This window comes from Mastomys coucha, unplaced genomic scaffold, assembly GCF_008632895.1.
Source record: "Mastomys coucha isolate ucsf_1 unplaced genomic scaffold, UCSF_Mcou_1 pScaffold13, whole genome shotgun sequence".
Taxonomy (NCBI): domain Eukaryota; kingdom Metazoa; phylum Chordata; class Mammalia; order Rodentia; family Muridae; genus Mastomys; species Mastomys coucha.
The window spans coordinates 75,012,698-75,026,844 of record NW_022196895.1 but is presented as its reverse complement, the minus strand read 5'-3'; the positions used below and the strand labels follow the sequence as shown (position 1 = coordinate 75,026,844).

General features: G+C 40.8%; 1 long non-coding RNA gene across 1 annotated transcript in view; it reads right to left on the bottom strand.

Annotated features, from left to right (window-relative positions):
- The window catches only part of LOC116087397, a 35,803-nt gene that overhangs the window by 8,713 nt on the left and 12,943 nt on the right, over positions 1-14,147 (bottom strand). Inside the window, exon 2 of the long non-coding RNA XR_004117421.1 lies at positions 9,127-9,223. This is a non-coding gene — a long non-coding RNA (uncharacterized LOC116087397). The remainder of the gene's footprint in view (positions 1-9,126; positions 9,224-14,147) is intronic.

The following is a 14,147-nucleotide window of genomic DNA, read 5'->3' as shown; positions in this document are numbered from 1 at the left end:
CAGTTGGTGTCTGCAAACACCAACTGTAAGCTTGGAGCTTTCTGATTGCTAATATAGGGGTTAATTTTAGGAACTGTAATCAATATGGCAAAAATCAAATGGTAAGGTTGTGATGACTTGCACAGCTTTGGAAATGACATGGTTGGCAAATAGGAAATGATAAACATGACAGACAGGTATATAGAAAAGTTAGGGCTGGATGGGCCATACATTCTGATTGACATACACCAGCAGTCCTGAAAGTCAGTGCATTTATTCTACACAGCTGAATTGGGAGTGGCTTAGCTAATCTTGATAGGTCTCTGTAGGATAGCAGTTGCCATGTGGAAGTATAAACCACTGATTGACATAACTTCTAATTTCTCCACATAGTCTGAATGTGAAAATTTGTATGCAAAGCTCTAATTTTGGAATATTGAATCAAATTTATAAAAATACAGTTCATGTCAAACATGTGTACTTTTTTTTTTTCCTTCTAGTTGCCAGTTTGCCTTCTATGGCATTGAGTTTAAACAATTCATCCAGGAGGAGGGATCTGTGGTGTGCACACACTGTCAACATCTGTGCTTGCCCAGGAATAGGCCTTGTCATTCCTCTGAGCCTGACTCAGGGAAGGCCTTGCTTGGCATTTCCATGCATCAGAGGCATTGAGATCCTGCTCATGTCAACAATACACATTCATTCCGAATGTCATTTACTCTCCACACCAGGTCAAAGAGATAAGTTTATAACAAGGAATTCTATAGGCATCTAGGACAGAAGACAAAGAGAGAGATCTGAAAATGTCAGTATGCTGCTGAGACAAATTGACTTCTATGGAAATGCAAATATGTAAGTAACTTTCTGAGTCAGTAAGCTAATCCAATGATATGGCCTTGCCAGGCCTTCCCTACAGCACCAAACATTTCTCTTGTCTCATTAGACAACTTCATGCCCGGGGGTGGGGGTTGCTAGGACAATGGGGCAGGAGTGGGTGGGTTGGGGAGCACCCTCATAGAAACAGGGAGGGGGGAAGGGATAGGGGGTCTCTGGAGGGGAAATCAGGAAGAGGGATAACATTTGAAATGTAAATAAATAAAATAACCAATTTTAAAAAATAAACCTAAAGAAAAAGAAAAAGAAAATTATTTTTTAAAAACTAAAAAGAAAAAAGAAAAAAGAAAAAAAGAGTAGTAATTTAACCCAAAAGAGTTCAATGACAGAAGAATATCCTTCTTTTTCAAGGGTCAAGTGGGTTTATATGCCTTATAAAATAGGCCATTCCATGAATATGGTAAAAAAGTACATTTCCTGATGACAGTCCCCAAAATTAAGACATGGGGATTTAATGGACTCAGGTAAAATACTCAAGAGCAGCTGCAACAAACCACAAATGAGACGCACAGCCAATCTGCACCAGGAAATGTCAGAGGTTTAGTGAGCAGGAAGACCTGATCAAAAACACTTTAAAAAACAAAGCATCATACAAGATCTAGAATATATTGATGCAGGTGCTATTAATTTTTTAATTCAACAAATGTTTACATAATTCTAGACATGGTTCTAAACTCTAAGGCACTGAAACATATTATTGCCTCCTGTAGATTGTACATTCAGTCATGAAAACAATAAGTTGACAAATAGTTTTAGGTGGATTTTAGTACTTCAAAAAAATAAATAAGACAATCTAAGACAAATGAACAACCTCATTGCCTTCTAGCACTTTAGAGTTATTCATTAAAAAGCCAACAGAAGATCTTAGAAAAGGGCTCCTGACCCTAGGCTTGAGAGATGGAAGGGACTTGAAAGGAAAGTTCTCAGGAAAGAGCTTCTTGAGCAGAGAGGTGATGATGAGCCTTGGATGTTCAAGACGGAGAAGGAAGGAAGACGGTATCCAGAGAGATGATGATGAGCCTTGGATGTTCAAGACAGACAAGGAAGGAAGGCGGTATCCATGGTATCGTGGATAGCTGGGAAAGGCTCTTCAAAAGGTACAGGCATGTAACTTGACTTTTGCCCTGCATTTAATAAGCAACTATTGGAGTGGTATAGTCAGTAGAGTGCTGTGATATGAGCAATGTCTTTAAGGGAGCACAATGAATAGTATGTGAAACTTGATTTTACAGACAAATGATAAAACAGTAGAGACATCTTAAATAGCAAATTGAATAGACCAGGCAGAATATTAAATTGCCTTGAATTGTGTTTCACAGAGAAGTTCTGAATCTGATAAATGAGTCAGAGAAGGGATTTTTGAAAGTCAAGGTCAAGCTTTGCAAATTAATTCATTTCTTGGAGAAAGCACTGAAGAGCCTACAAGATTAATTCAATTGCAGAGAAATAATTTGTTTGCTTGCTTGTTGATGATCTGCTTTCCTACACTGACCGCATACATCATGAGAAACTTCCTGTTCTTTCCCAGAACTGCACTTTCCACCTTCACTGTAGAGAGGACTAAACATCCTACGATCAGGTAGTGTGCTAATTGTCAGGAAGAGACTAAGGAGCCGAATGAGTAAACAGAGCAACGAACATGCATCAGATAAAACTAGTGAAAAGACAGTAGAACAGTAGTGTAGACAGTGGAGCAGTAGGCAACAAGCTTATGACCAGATCCGGACGTGAGGGTTATGGAGCTAAACTACACACAACACAATGAAGAACACCTGTACAATTCGAAAGGCATCCTACAATGTGGCAAGAATAGACATTCTCCAATCTTCAAGGCTACAACTGACAGAGAAGTAGATGATGTTTGCAGTCGATGTCCTTGGTGTGGTGGTTACTTTTCTATTGCTGTGATTAAAACAAAAACAAAAACAATAACCACAGGGTCGGGGGAGATCAACTAAGACCAAATCAACTTACAGAAGAAAGGTTTTTATGCGTTTCCATCTGCAAGAGTCATGGCAGGGGAGCATGGCAGCAAGCAGCGGGTGTGGGAGCAGGATCAAGAAGCCGAGCAGACTAACAGTCTCAAAACACACCCCCAGTGACATTCATCCTTCAACAAGGCCTCACCACCTAAACACCAAAAAGTGTAACCAACTGGGTGCCAGGAGCCCAAATGCCAGAAATAGGGGGGACACTTCTCATTCAAACCATCACATGTGGTTTAGCAAGTCATATTGATTTCACTCTTTAGCACCTACATATTGTGTCCAGGATGCTATCCTGGTTTCCTGAGCAGAAGACTGAAGACTACATTTCCCAGAAGCCCTTGCAGCTAAAGGTCAGTAGGGACATTTAGCCAAACAGATGCATGTGTGGGTTATTTGAAATCAGAGATGAGATCTACACCTAGGAGTGATGGCGGATCCACAGCCCTCTCTGCCCCTTCCCCACAAGCGGAGAGCTTACCTCCAGGAAGTGCTCTAACACAGGGACCCTAGTGAGATAGCCATTTTCTCTCTGGTGACTTTCTAAAGCGGGACCAGCTGGAAAGCACAGACCTCACAAGTGTCAGGGCAGCCAGGACAGGATCCTTTCTACCTCAGACTACACCTAGGAGGGAAAACACATCCACAGCCCTCTCTCCACCTTTCCCCAAAAGTGGAGAGCCTATCTCCAGGATGTGCTCTGACCCCATGGCTCAGGAGGGACAACTGATCCACAACCATCTGCTCTTGGGTTTTACCAGAGAAGAGCTGATCTCCCAGAACTACTGACAAAGACTTACAGACCCACAGGAGGAACAAACTCCAGCCAGAGACAGCAAGAACATCTATTGAATAAGAGATCAATAGATAGTGAAAGGCAAATGCAAGAATCCTACCAACAGAAACCAAGACAACTTGGCTTCATCAGAACCTAGTACTCCCACCACAGCAAGTCCTGGATATCCCAAAACACTGGAAAAGCAAGATTTGGATCTAAAATCATATCTCACGATGGTGATATAGGAATTTAAAAAGGACATGAATAACTCCCTTAAAGAGATACAGGAAAACACAGGTAAAGAGGTACAAGCCCTTAAAAAGGAAATACAAAAATCACTTAAAGAGTTACAGGAGAACATGAGTAAACAAGTAGAAGCACTTAAATAGGAAATGCAAAAATCCCTTAAAGAATTACAGGAAAGCACAACCATACAGGTGAAGGAATTGAACAAAACCACCAAGGAACTAAAAATGGAAGTAGAAACAATTAAGAAATCACAAAGAGAGACAACTCTGGAGTTAGAAATCTTAGGAAAGAAGTCAGGAACCATAGATGTAAGTATCACCAACAGAATACAAGAAATAGAAGAGAGAGAATCTCAGGTGCAGAAGATACCATACAAAATAACAACAATCAAAGAAAACACAAAACACAAAAAGTTCCTAACCCAAAACATCCAGGAAATCCAGGACAAAATGAGAAGGCCAAACCCAAGGATAATAGGTATAGAAGAGAGTGAAGACCTCCAACTTAAAGGGCCAGTAAATATCTTCAACAAAATTATAGAAGAAAACTTCCCTAACCTAAAGAAAGAGATGCCCATGAACATACAAGAAGCCTATAGAACTCCAAATAGACTGGACCAGAAAAGAAATTCCTCCTACCACATAATAGTCAAAATACCAAATGCATAAAACAAAGAAAGAATATTAAAAGTGGTGAGGGGAAAAGGTCAAGTAACATATAAAGGCAGACCTATCAGAATTAAACCAGACTTCTCCCCAGAGACTATCAAAGCCAGAAGATCCTGGGTTGATGCCATACAGACCGTAGGAGAACACAAATGCCAGTCCAGGCTACTATACCCAACAAACCTCTCAATTAACATAGATGGAGAAACCAAAGTATTCCATGACAAAACCAAATTCACACAATATATTTCCACAAACCCAACCCTTTAAGGGGTAATAAATGAAAAACCCCAACACAAGGAGGGGAACTATATCCCTGATAAAACAAAAAAGTAATCTTCCAACAAAACTAAAAGATAGCCACATGAAAAGAATTCCAACACTAATAACAAAAATAACAGGCAGCAACAATTACTTTTCCTTAATATCTATTAATATCAGTGGACTCAATTCCCCAATAAAAAAAACATAGACTATCAGACCCAACATTTTGTTGCATACAGAAAACCCACCTCAGTGTCAAAGACAGACACTATCTCAGAATAAAAGGCTGGAAAACAATTTTCCAAGCCAATGGTCCCAAGAAAAAAGCTGGAGTAGCCATTCTAATATCGAATAAAATCGACTTTCACCCTAAAGTGTTCAAAAAAGATAAGGAGGAACACTTCACACTCATCAAAGGTATGATCTACCAAGATGAACTCTCAATTCTGAACCTCTATGCTCCAAATGCAAAGGCATCTACATTCATAAAAGAAACTTTACTAAAGTTCAAAGCACACATTGCACAGCACACAATAATAGTGGGAGATTTCAACACTCCACTCTCTGCAATGGACAGATCATGGAAACAGAAACTAAACAAAGACACAGTGAGACTAACAGAAGTTATGAAACGGATGGATTTAACAGATATCGATAGAACTTTTTATCCTAAAACAAAAGGATATACTTTCTCAGCACCTCATGGTACCTTCTCCAAAATTGACCATATAATTGGTCACAAATCAGGGTCCAACAGATATAAGAAGATTGAAATAATTCCTTGTATCCTATCAGATTGCCATGGACTAAGGCTGCTCCTCAATAACAACATAAACAATAGAATGCCCACATAAAACATGGAAGCTTAACAACACTCTACTCAATGATAACTTGGTCAAGGAAGAAATAAAAAAAGAAATTAAAGACTTTCTAGATTTTAATGAAAATGAAGCCACAACATACCCAAACTTATGGGACACAATGAAAGCAGTCCTAAAAGGAAAACTAATAACTTTAAGTGCCTCCAAAAAGAAACTGGAGAGAGCATACACCAGCAATTACACAGCACATCTGAAAGCTCTAGAACAAAAAGAAGCAAATTCACTCAAGAGGAGTCGAAGGCAGGAAATAATCAAACTCAGGGCTGGGCACAGAGACAGTATCCTAATTAACAAGATCAGACATAACAACAGACACTAATGAAATCAAAAAAATTATGAGATCCTACTACAAAAGCCTATACTCAACAAAACTGGAAAATGGGATGAAATGGACAATTTCTTAGACAAATACCAGGTACCAAAGTCAAATCAAGATCAGATCAACGATCTAAACAGTCCCATATCTGCTCATAAAATAGAAACAGTCATTAATAGTCTCCCAACCAACAAAAAGCCCAGGACCAGATGGGTTTAGTACAGAGTTTTCTCAAACCTTCAAAGAAGACCTAATATCAATACTCCTCAAACTATTCCACAAAGTTGAAACAGAAGGTACTCTACCCAATTCATTCTATGAATCACAATTACTCTTATACCTAAACCACACAAAGACCTAACAAAGAAAGGAAACTTCAGACCAATTTCCCTTATGAATATCAATGCAAAAATACTCAATAAAATTCTTGTAAACTGATCCAAGAACACATCAAAATGATCATCCAGTATGATCAAGTAGGCTTCATCCCAGGGATACAGGGATGGTTCAATATATGGAAATTCATCAATGTAATTCACTGTATAAACAGACTCACAGTAAAAACATATATTCATCTCATTAGATGCTGAGAAAGCATTGTAGAAAAAAAAATCTAACATCCCTTCATGATAAAAGTCTTGGAAAGATTAGGAATTCAAGGCCCATACTTAAACATAGTAAAAGCAATATACAGCAAACCAGTAGCCAACATCAAACTAAATGGAGAGAAATTTGAAGCAATCCCACTAAAGTCAGGGACTAGACAGGCTGCCCACTCTCTCCCTACCTATTCAATATTGTACTTAAAGTCCTAGCCAGAGCAATTAGACAACAAAAGGAGATCAAAGGGATATGAATTGGAAAGGAAGAAGTCAAATTATCACTATTTGCTGATGATATGATAGTATATTTAAGTAACCCCAAAAATTTCACCAGAGCACTCCTAATGCTGATAAACAACTTCAGCAAAGTAGCTAGATATAAAATTAACCCAAACAAATCAGTGGCCTTCCTCTACACAAAGGATAAACAGGCTGAGAAAGAAATTAGGGCAACAACACCCTTCACAATAGTTACAAATAATATAAAATATCTTGGTGTGACTCTAACTAAGCAAGTAAAAGATCTGTTTGACAAAATATTCAAGTCTCTGAAGAAGGAAATTGAAGATCTCAGAAGATGGAAAGATCTCCCATGCACGTGGATTGGCAGGATTAGTATAGTAAAAATGGCCATCTTGCCGAAAGCAATCTACAGATTCAATGCAATCCCCATCAAAATTCCAAGTCAATTCTTCACAGACTTAGAAAGAGCAGTTTGCAACTTCATCTGGAATAACAAAAAACCCAGGATAGCCAAAACTATTCTCAATAATAAAGAAACCTCTGGTCGAATCACAATCCCAGACCTTAAGCTGTACTACAGAGCAATTGTGATAAAAACTGCATGGTATTAGTACAGTGACAGGCAGATTGATCAATGGAACAGAATTGAATACCCAGAAATGAACCCACAAACCTATGGCCACTTGATCTTTGACAAAGGAGCTAAAACAATCCAGTGGAAAATAGACAGCATTTGCAACAAATGGTGCTGGCTCAACTGGAGGTTAGTATGTAGAAGAATGTAAATCAATCCATTCCTATCTCCTTGGAAAAGCTCAAGTCCAAGTGGATCAAGGGCCTCCACAAAGGGCCAGATACACTGAAACTAATAGAAAAGAAAGTGGGGAAGAGCCTCAAGCACATAGGTACAGGGGAAATTTTCCTGAACAGAACACCAGTAGCTTATGCTCTAACATCAAGAATTGACAAATGGGACCTCATAAAGTTGCAAAGCTTCTGTAGGGCAAAGAACACTGTCAATAGGACAAAATGGCAACCAACAAATTGGGAAAAGATCTTTACCAATCCTATTTCTGACAAAATCAGAGGGCTAATATACAATATATACAAAGAACTCAAGAAGTTAGACTCCAGAGAACCAAGTAACCCTACTAAAAATGGGGTACAGAGCTAAACAAAGAATTCTCAACTGACAAATACCAAATGGCTGAGAAACAACTAAAGAAATGTTCAATGTCCTTAGTCATCAGGGAAATGCAAATCAAAAAACCCCTAAGATTCCACCTCCCACCATTTAGAATTGCTAGGATAAAAACTCAGGTGACAGCAGATGCTGGAGAGGTTGTGGAGAAAGAGGAACACTCCGTCATTGCTGGTGGGATTGGAAGCTGGTACAACCACTGTGAAAATCAGTTTGGCAGTTTGGAAATTGGACATAATACTACCAGAGGACCCAGCTATACCAATCCTGGGCATATATGCAGAAGATGCTCCAACATGTAATAAGGACAAGTGCTCCACTATGTTCATAGCAGCCTTATTTGTAATAGCCAGAAACTGGAAACAACCCAGATGTCCCTCAACAGAGGAATAGATACAGAAAACGTGGTACATCTACACAATGGAGTACTATTCAGCTATTAAAAACAATGAATTTATGAAATTCATAGGGAAATGGATGGACCTGGAGAATATCATCCTGAGTGAGGTAACCCAATCACAAAAGAACACACATGGTATGCACTCACTGATAAGTGGATATTAGCCCAGAAGCTCGGAATACCCAAAATACAATCCACAAACCACAAGAAATTCAAGAAGAAGGAAGACCAAAGTGTGGATTCTCCTCCATTCCTTTTTAGAAGGGGGACCTTTGGTTTGTAAAGGAAGGATTTACCAGTGATCTTGGGCTCTAGTCAATAGCTCCATGCATGTCAAGAATCAGGAAAGAGATTTTCATTTTCCTGATGGAAGTTATAGCATGTTCGACTGTGGCCCTAGGACCTACAATAGTAATGATAATAGTATTGCATTATCCTAATTCCTAATAATAGCAGTTCAATGGTGGTAATGACCACTTTCAGTCATGTCCCCTTAGGACTTTTCAAGTATTGTTATGAGCGGATACTTGGTAGGCAAATATGTTAAAGTGGCCTCAGGGGCTATTCCGGGAACCTTCCTATGTATTTTGGCTTTTTTAGTTCAGTGGCTAATTTAGTATATCATTTAATAATGCTCCAATGTAAAGCCCTAGTGCTTAAATTACTTACTGTGCATGCTGTTTTCTGTAACTGAGCCATCAGAGATATGCCTGTCTGTGTTTGGATGCGAATCTTGGAGAGTGACAGGAACATAAGGAAAGTAAACCTGGACGATAAAAACAGAATGGAGGCTGAGGGAGAAAGAGAAATATTTGTCCTCAAAGTGTAGAAATAGTTTTGCAATGAAAGTATCCCAACACACTCACACACACACACACATACACAAACACACACACACACACACAAACACACACACACAGACACACACACAGACACACACAGAGAGAACCTTTTAGTGCATCATCAATATAAACCCACCACATTCAGGGTGGGTCTTCCCTCCTTAGCTAAACTTAACTGGAAACTCTCTCACAAACACAACTGCCTGTGTTCTATAGCTACATAATCTGTAAGAATCGCTGACAAAACAAAACAAACAACCATTAATATACTTAGAACTCAATGGCATTATCTCGTGGCTAGAATATTGTACTCCGTATGGCAAGTACACCACCTCTATAAGTTGTTGCAGAAGTGAAAACTCATAACCCTCAGGTTGATGCTTCCAGCCAGGATGACTCGGGCAAAATCTGCCGTAGGATGCTCAGGTTCAGAACAGAGTGTGTAGGTGGATTCGGCTTGCCTTTTAGCTGTTTCTATGTGTTGCAACCATAAATAATTTTATTTTTTGATTTTCTTAAACTAGCATTCAAAGTAATAGGCTCCATGATGATGAGCATACGCATTCTTTGTTTTAGTTGTTTTTCCTCCGTTGGTCTATGTCTCAGCACCTTTTCTACCTCATTACAGCACCGTCTGCTCTCAGTGGGCGGGCCTCTCGCCACTCTCATACTGGATGCATGCTGTTACCCTCCTCAGCACCTTCCTTCATTCCACTTCTAACTTCTTGATCCATGATCATACATACTCACACATACACATACACAAGACTTAAACATTAGGATCTCCATATTCGAGAGAACATGTGGTTTTTGTCCTTCTGATTCTGAATTGCTTTGCTTCATGTAATAACTTCCAGATACATCTATTTTCTTTTTAAAAAATCATAATTTCATTTCTCTTGCAAAATTTCATAGTATATAGGTACCACCAAACCAAATGCCAATCAATAAATGGGCTGATGAACTGAACAAATGGTTCTAAAACAAAACACTAATAAATAAATATTTTAATTATGCAAAATTTGTAGTTGGCAAAGAAAGGAAAATTGAAACCATTCTGAGAATCCTAGAAAGAGAGACTTGATTACAACCCCAAGAAAATAAATAGTAAGAAACCTAGGGAGGTTGTAGGGAAAGAGAAGGGAGGATGGTGTGGAGTCAATGACACAGACTGGAGCAGTTGAAGATGCCCCTGCAGCAGGCTCATCTAAACACTACTGCAAACACCTTTAATACCCTCCACCTGTGCCCCATTGGTCCCAAGAAAGCATCTCTTCTAAACAGCAGTTCCCACTTGGCTGGCATTGTCTGCACCAGTAATCCTTGGTCTCTTAGGCAGTCAGTCCTCAATTATGTCCTCCTGCAAGAGCTGCCGTTGGGGTTTCTCAGGCCCTGGCATTTCCATAGAGGTGGCTGTGCCATTCCTGCTACAAGATTTCAACAAACTCCCCAGAGCTCTGGATGTGTTCGGTGTGACTGATATTAAAAGTGTACCCAGTGAATAGATAGTAGGGTGAGCAGCTGGAGAGACTCCAGGGGAATCCAGACTGGATGCCGTTTACGGGCCTCTGGAGTACAGGTTTTCAGGAGCCTCTCTAGCTCTATCATTACAAGGAAATCCTGCAGAGAAGATGGCACCAGGCCTGTTTGTTTGGGTCTTCCAAGTCAGAGCTTCTGGAGTTTCTTGGCCAGAGCCTGTGCAGCCAGAGAGCCATGATGGTAGCTGCCTAGTGGTAAAGCTCTAAGAGAACATATGTACAACTGTCACCTTACATGGCAGACCCTGGCCCTACTGCTCAATCTTCGCTGGAAATCCAGTCTTTTAGACCTACCCTTCCAAAAGAAAGTTTGTTCTTCGGTGGACATTGCCTCTGAGAATAATGAGTCTACTTCCTCCTCTGTAATTTAGAGTGACACCTGAGTAAGCCTTCACGTCCAGACTCAGTCTTGGAATCACAAAGCCACTCCCACTCCACTTCTTGCCTTCCTCTGCGAACAAGTCCTCCTCCCTGCCCTGTGGGCTGTGTGGTTTCTGACTTACATCCTCCTGACCCACTTCCCTCAGCCAACAAGTCACCCCATAATCACATATGCTTCTTCCTTGTGGGTTCACTAGCTCCGATTCGCTTTAGTTTCTGACCTGACAACTCACTGGTCAACTTTGAGTAACACAAAGTTGGGGCCAACACTGATAGTGCCCTGGAATACTTCTTTGGGGACAGAATTGCAGTGGAACAGTTTAGGATGAAGGAGTTTGAGCCCATCAGAATTTGATGAAGACAGAGAAGCAGCAGTTGTTCCTGGTAAGCTTGGCTCCCAGTACTTCCATCGTGTGCATCTGAGTTCTCTTCAGGAGCATACATGTATTGTGGCATATGCAGCCACAACATAAATGGAATGTGATGATTTGGATGGCTTAAGAAAGCTTAAGGCCTCAAACCGAGCTTTTCCCTGAGATTGGGGTAGCGGGACTGGTTATCAGGATAATCAGTTCCATCCATTCCTGATTCTGAGTTTCAGTTCAGTCCAGAACAGATTTCAACGAAAGTCTAGTTCGTCCAACTGCAGCCCCCCCCCCCCCCGCTTCTCTTCCAAAGAGGTCAGCTCACCTTATAGATCCTTTGTTTCCCTGAATGGGGAATAGGGATTTCCTCAAAAAGAAAATCTTTGGGGTGCTGACACTAGAACAAGAAGTGGCTGCCAGGTGTAGAATACAACAGATGTCCGTAAGAGGAACTGGACTTGGCTGCGAGGGGTGGAGGGAACTCCTGGGAGGAAGTGAACAAGAGTGAAAGCTACTAAGAAAAAAAAAGAAAAACAGTATTAGTGTTCTGAGTACAAGAGACAGGGGTGGGAAGGGAAATGCTGGGGACAGAGGAGGAAGTCTCAAGGATGATAAATAGGGATTCTTGGGCAAGTGGCAAGTAAGAGAAGCTGGGTTAGATCAAAGAAAGATGCTGTAGTGGTCCACAGAATGTACAAAATGTGAAAGAGATAAGGAATCCCCCCCCCAAAAAAAAATCATGAACTAGTTCCAGGCTGCATGCTGTGAGGGACAGGTAGGTGGATACCAATAAAGTAGTGCAGGGTTTACATTCATTCTCATTACACTAACAGAGCGGGGGATGGAGTTTGCTTCCTGGACTTGCTTAGAAACCCAGTGCCATATCTGACAGAAACTGCATAGTGCATGCCAGCTCGGCTTCCTACTTTCTTCTATATATCTAAAAGATTGTAAAGGCCACTGGTCCTAGTCCTACAGTGATTATACTCATAATAGAAACAAAAGAGAGTAGAAAAGACATGCCAAAGGTAGATACAGGTATGAGGGCATGATGGAGCCTAAGCCCACACAGGTTTCTAAGGGGACAGTGGGTAGAGATTAGCATAGATGAGAGATCAGCAAATTGAGAAAAGAAACCCTCCAGCTTCAGACATGCCGAGAGTAAATTCTGTGCTAAGTTTGTATGGCAAACCAAAACATGGCTAGAGGAGTTTTATAACTGTCCTTTCTACACCTTACTACTGAGTATATGATCTGAGTGGCCAGAACTGCAGCCATCCTATCTGTGGTCCTGTCTGAGGGTAACACGTCCTGTGCTCTGCTGTAAGTCACACTTTCCCTTACCTTTACGTTTTCTCTCTTTGTCATCTTTCAGAAGGCAAGCTGCACTGCCTTCTCTTCATTTACCTCAGTGTTTAGCTACCATCTGAAGATGTCCCCCACTAAAGTTTTCCAAAGAAAAGAGAGAGGGAGAGGGAGAAAAGAGGGTAGTATCAGATATGAGAGAAGATGAGGAGACAGGGATGATATACAGAGGGTCAGATATGTGACCAGAGATGTATAGCAATGGCGGATGGGAACTGGGGATAGCCCCCAGCAAGCCCCAGATGCCAGGAAAGCAAGAGGCTCTCAGGACCCACCAGGGATGAGATTAGCTGAAATGCCAAACAAAGGGGAAGGAGAACCTGTAGGACCATATCCAGAGGTTAAGCAAGGCCCTCAGTTTGGGGATGGAGCCACCTACTCATCTCCAAATTCTTAACACAGAAGGGCTCATGTCTAAAGGAAATATGGGGACAAAGTGTGGAGCAGACTGAAGGAAAGGCCACCCAGAGACTGCCATACCTGGGATCCATTCCATATACAGACACCAAACACAGACACTATTGTGGATACCAAAGAAGTGCATGCTGAAAGGAGCCTGATATAGCTGTCTCCTAGAGGCCCTACCAGAGCCTGACAAATACAGAGTCGGACTTAGCATGGGGTCCCCAATGGAGGAGTTAGAGAAAGGCATGAAGGAAGGAGCTGCAACAACCCATAGGAGTTTGCAACCCCATAGGAAGAACAACAATATCAACCAACCAGAGCCCCCAGAGCTCCCAGGGACCAAACCACCAACCAAAGAGTACACATGGAGGAACCCATAGTTCAGCCATAAATGTAGCAAAGGAAGGCCTTGTTGGGCGTCAATTAGATGAGAGACCCTTGGCCCTGTGAAGGCTTGATGCCTCAATGTAGGGGAATGACAAGGTGGGGAGATGGGATTGTGTGAGTGGGTGGAGGAGCACCCTCATAGAAGCAATTGAAATATAAATAAATAAAATATCCAATAAAAGAAAAAGAGACAGAGACACAGAGAAAGGAAGGAAGGAAGGAAGGAAGGAAGGAAGGAAGGAAGGAAGGAAGAAAGAAAGAAAGAAAGAAAGAAAGAAAGAAAGAAAAGGAAAAGCAAGGGAAAATGTTGAGAAAAAAAATCTTTGGGAAATTTTTCATGCATGAAAAAAATTTCCCCCTGAACATATGCTTTCTGGGATACATACATATATATATATATATATATA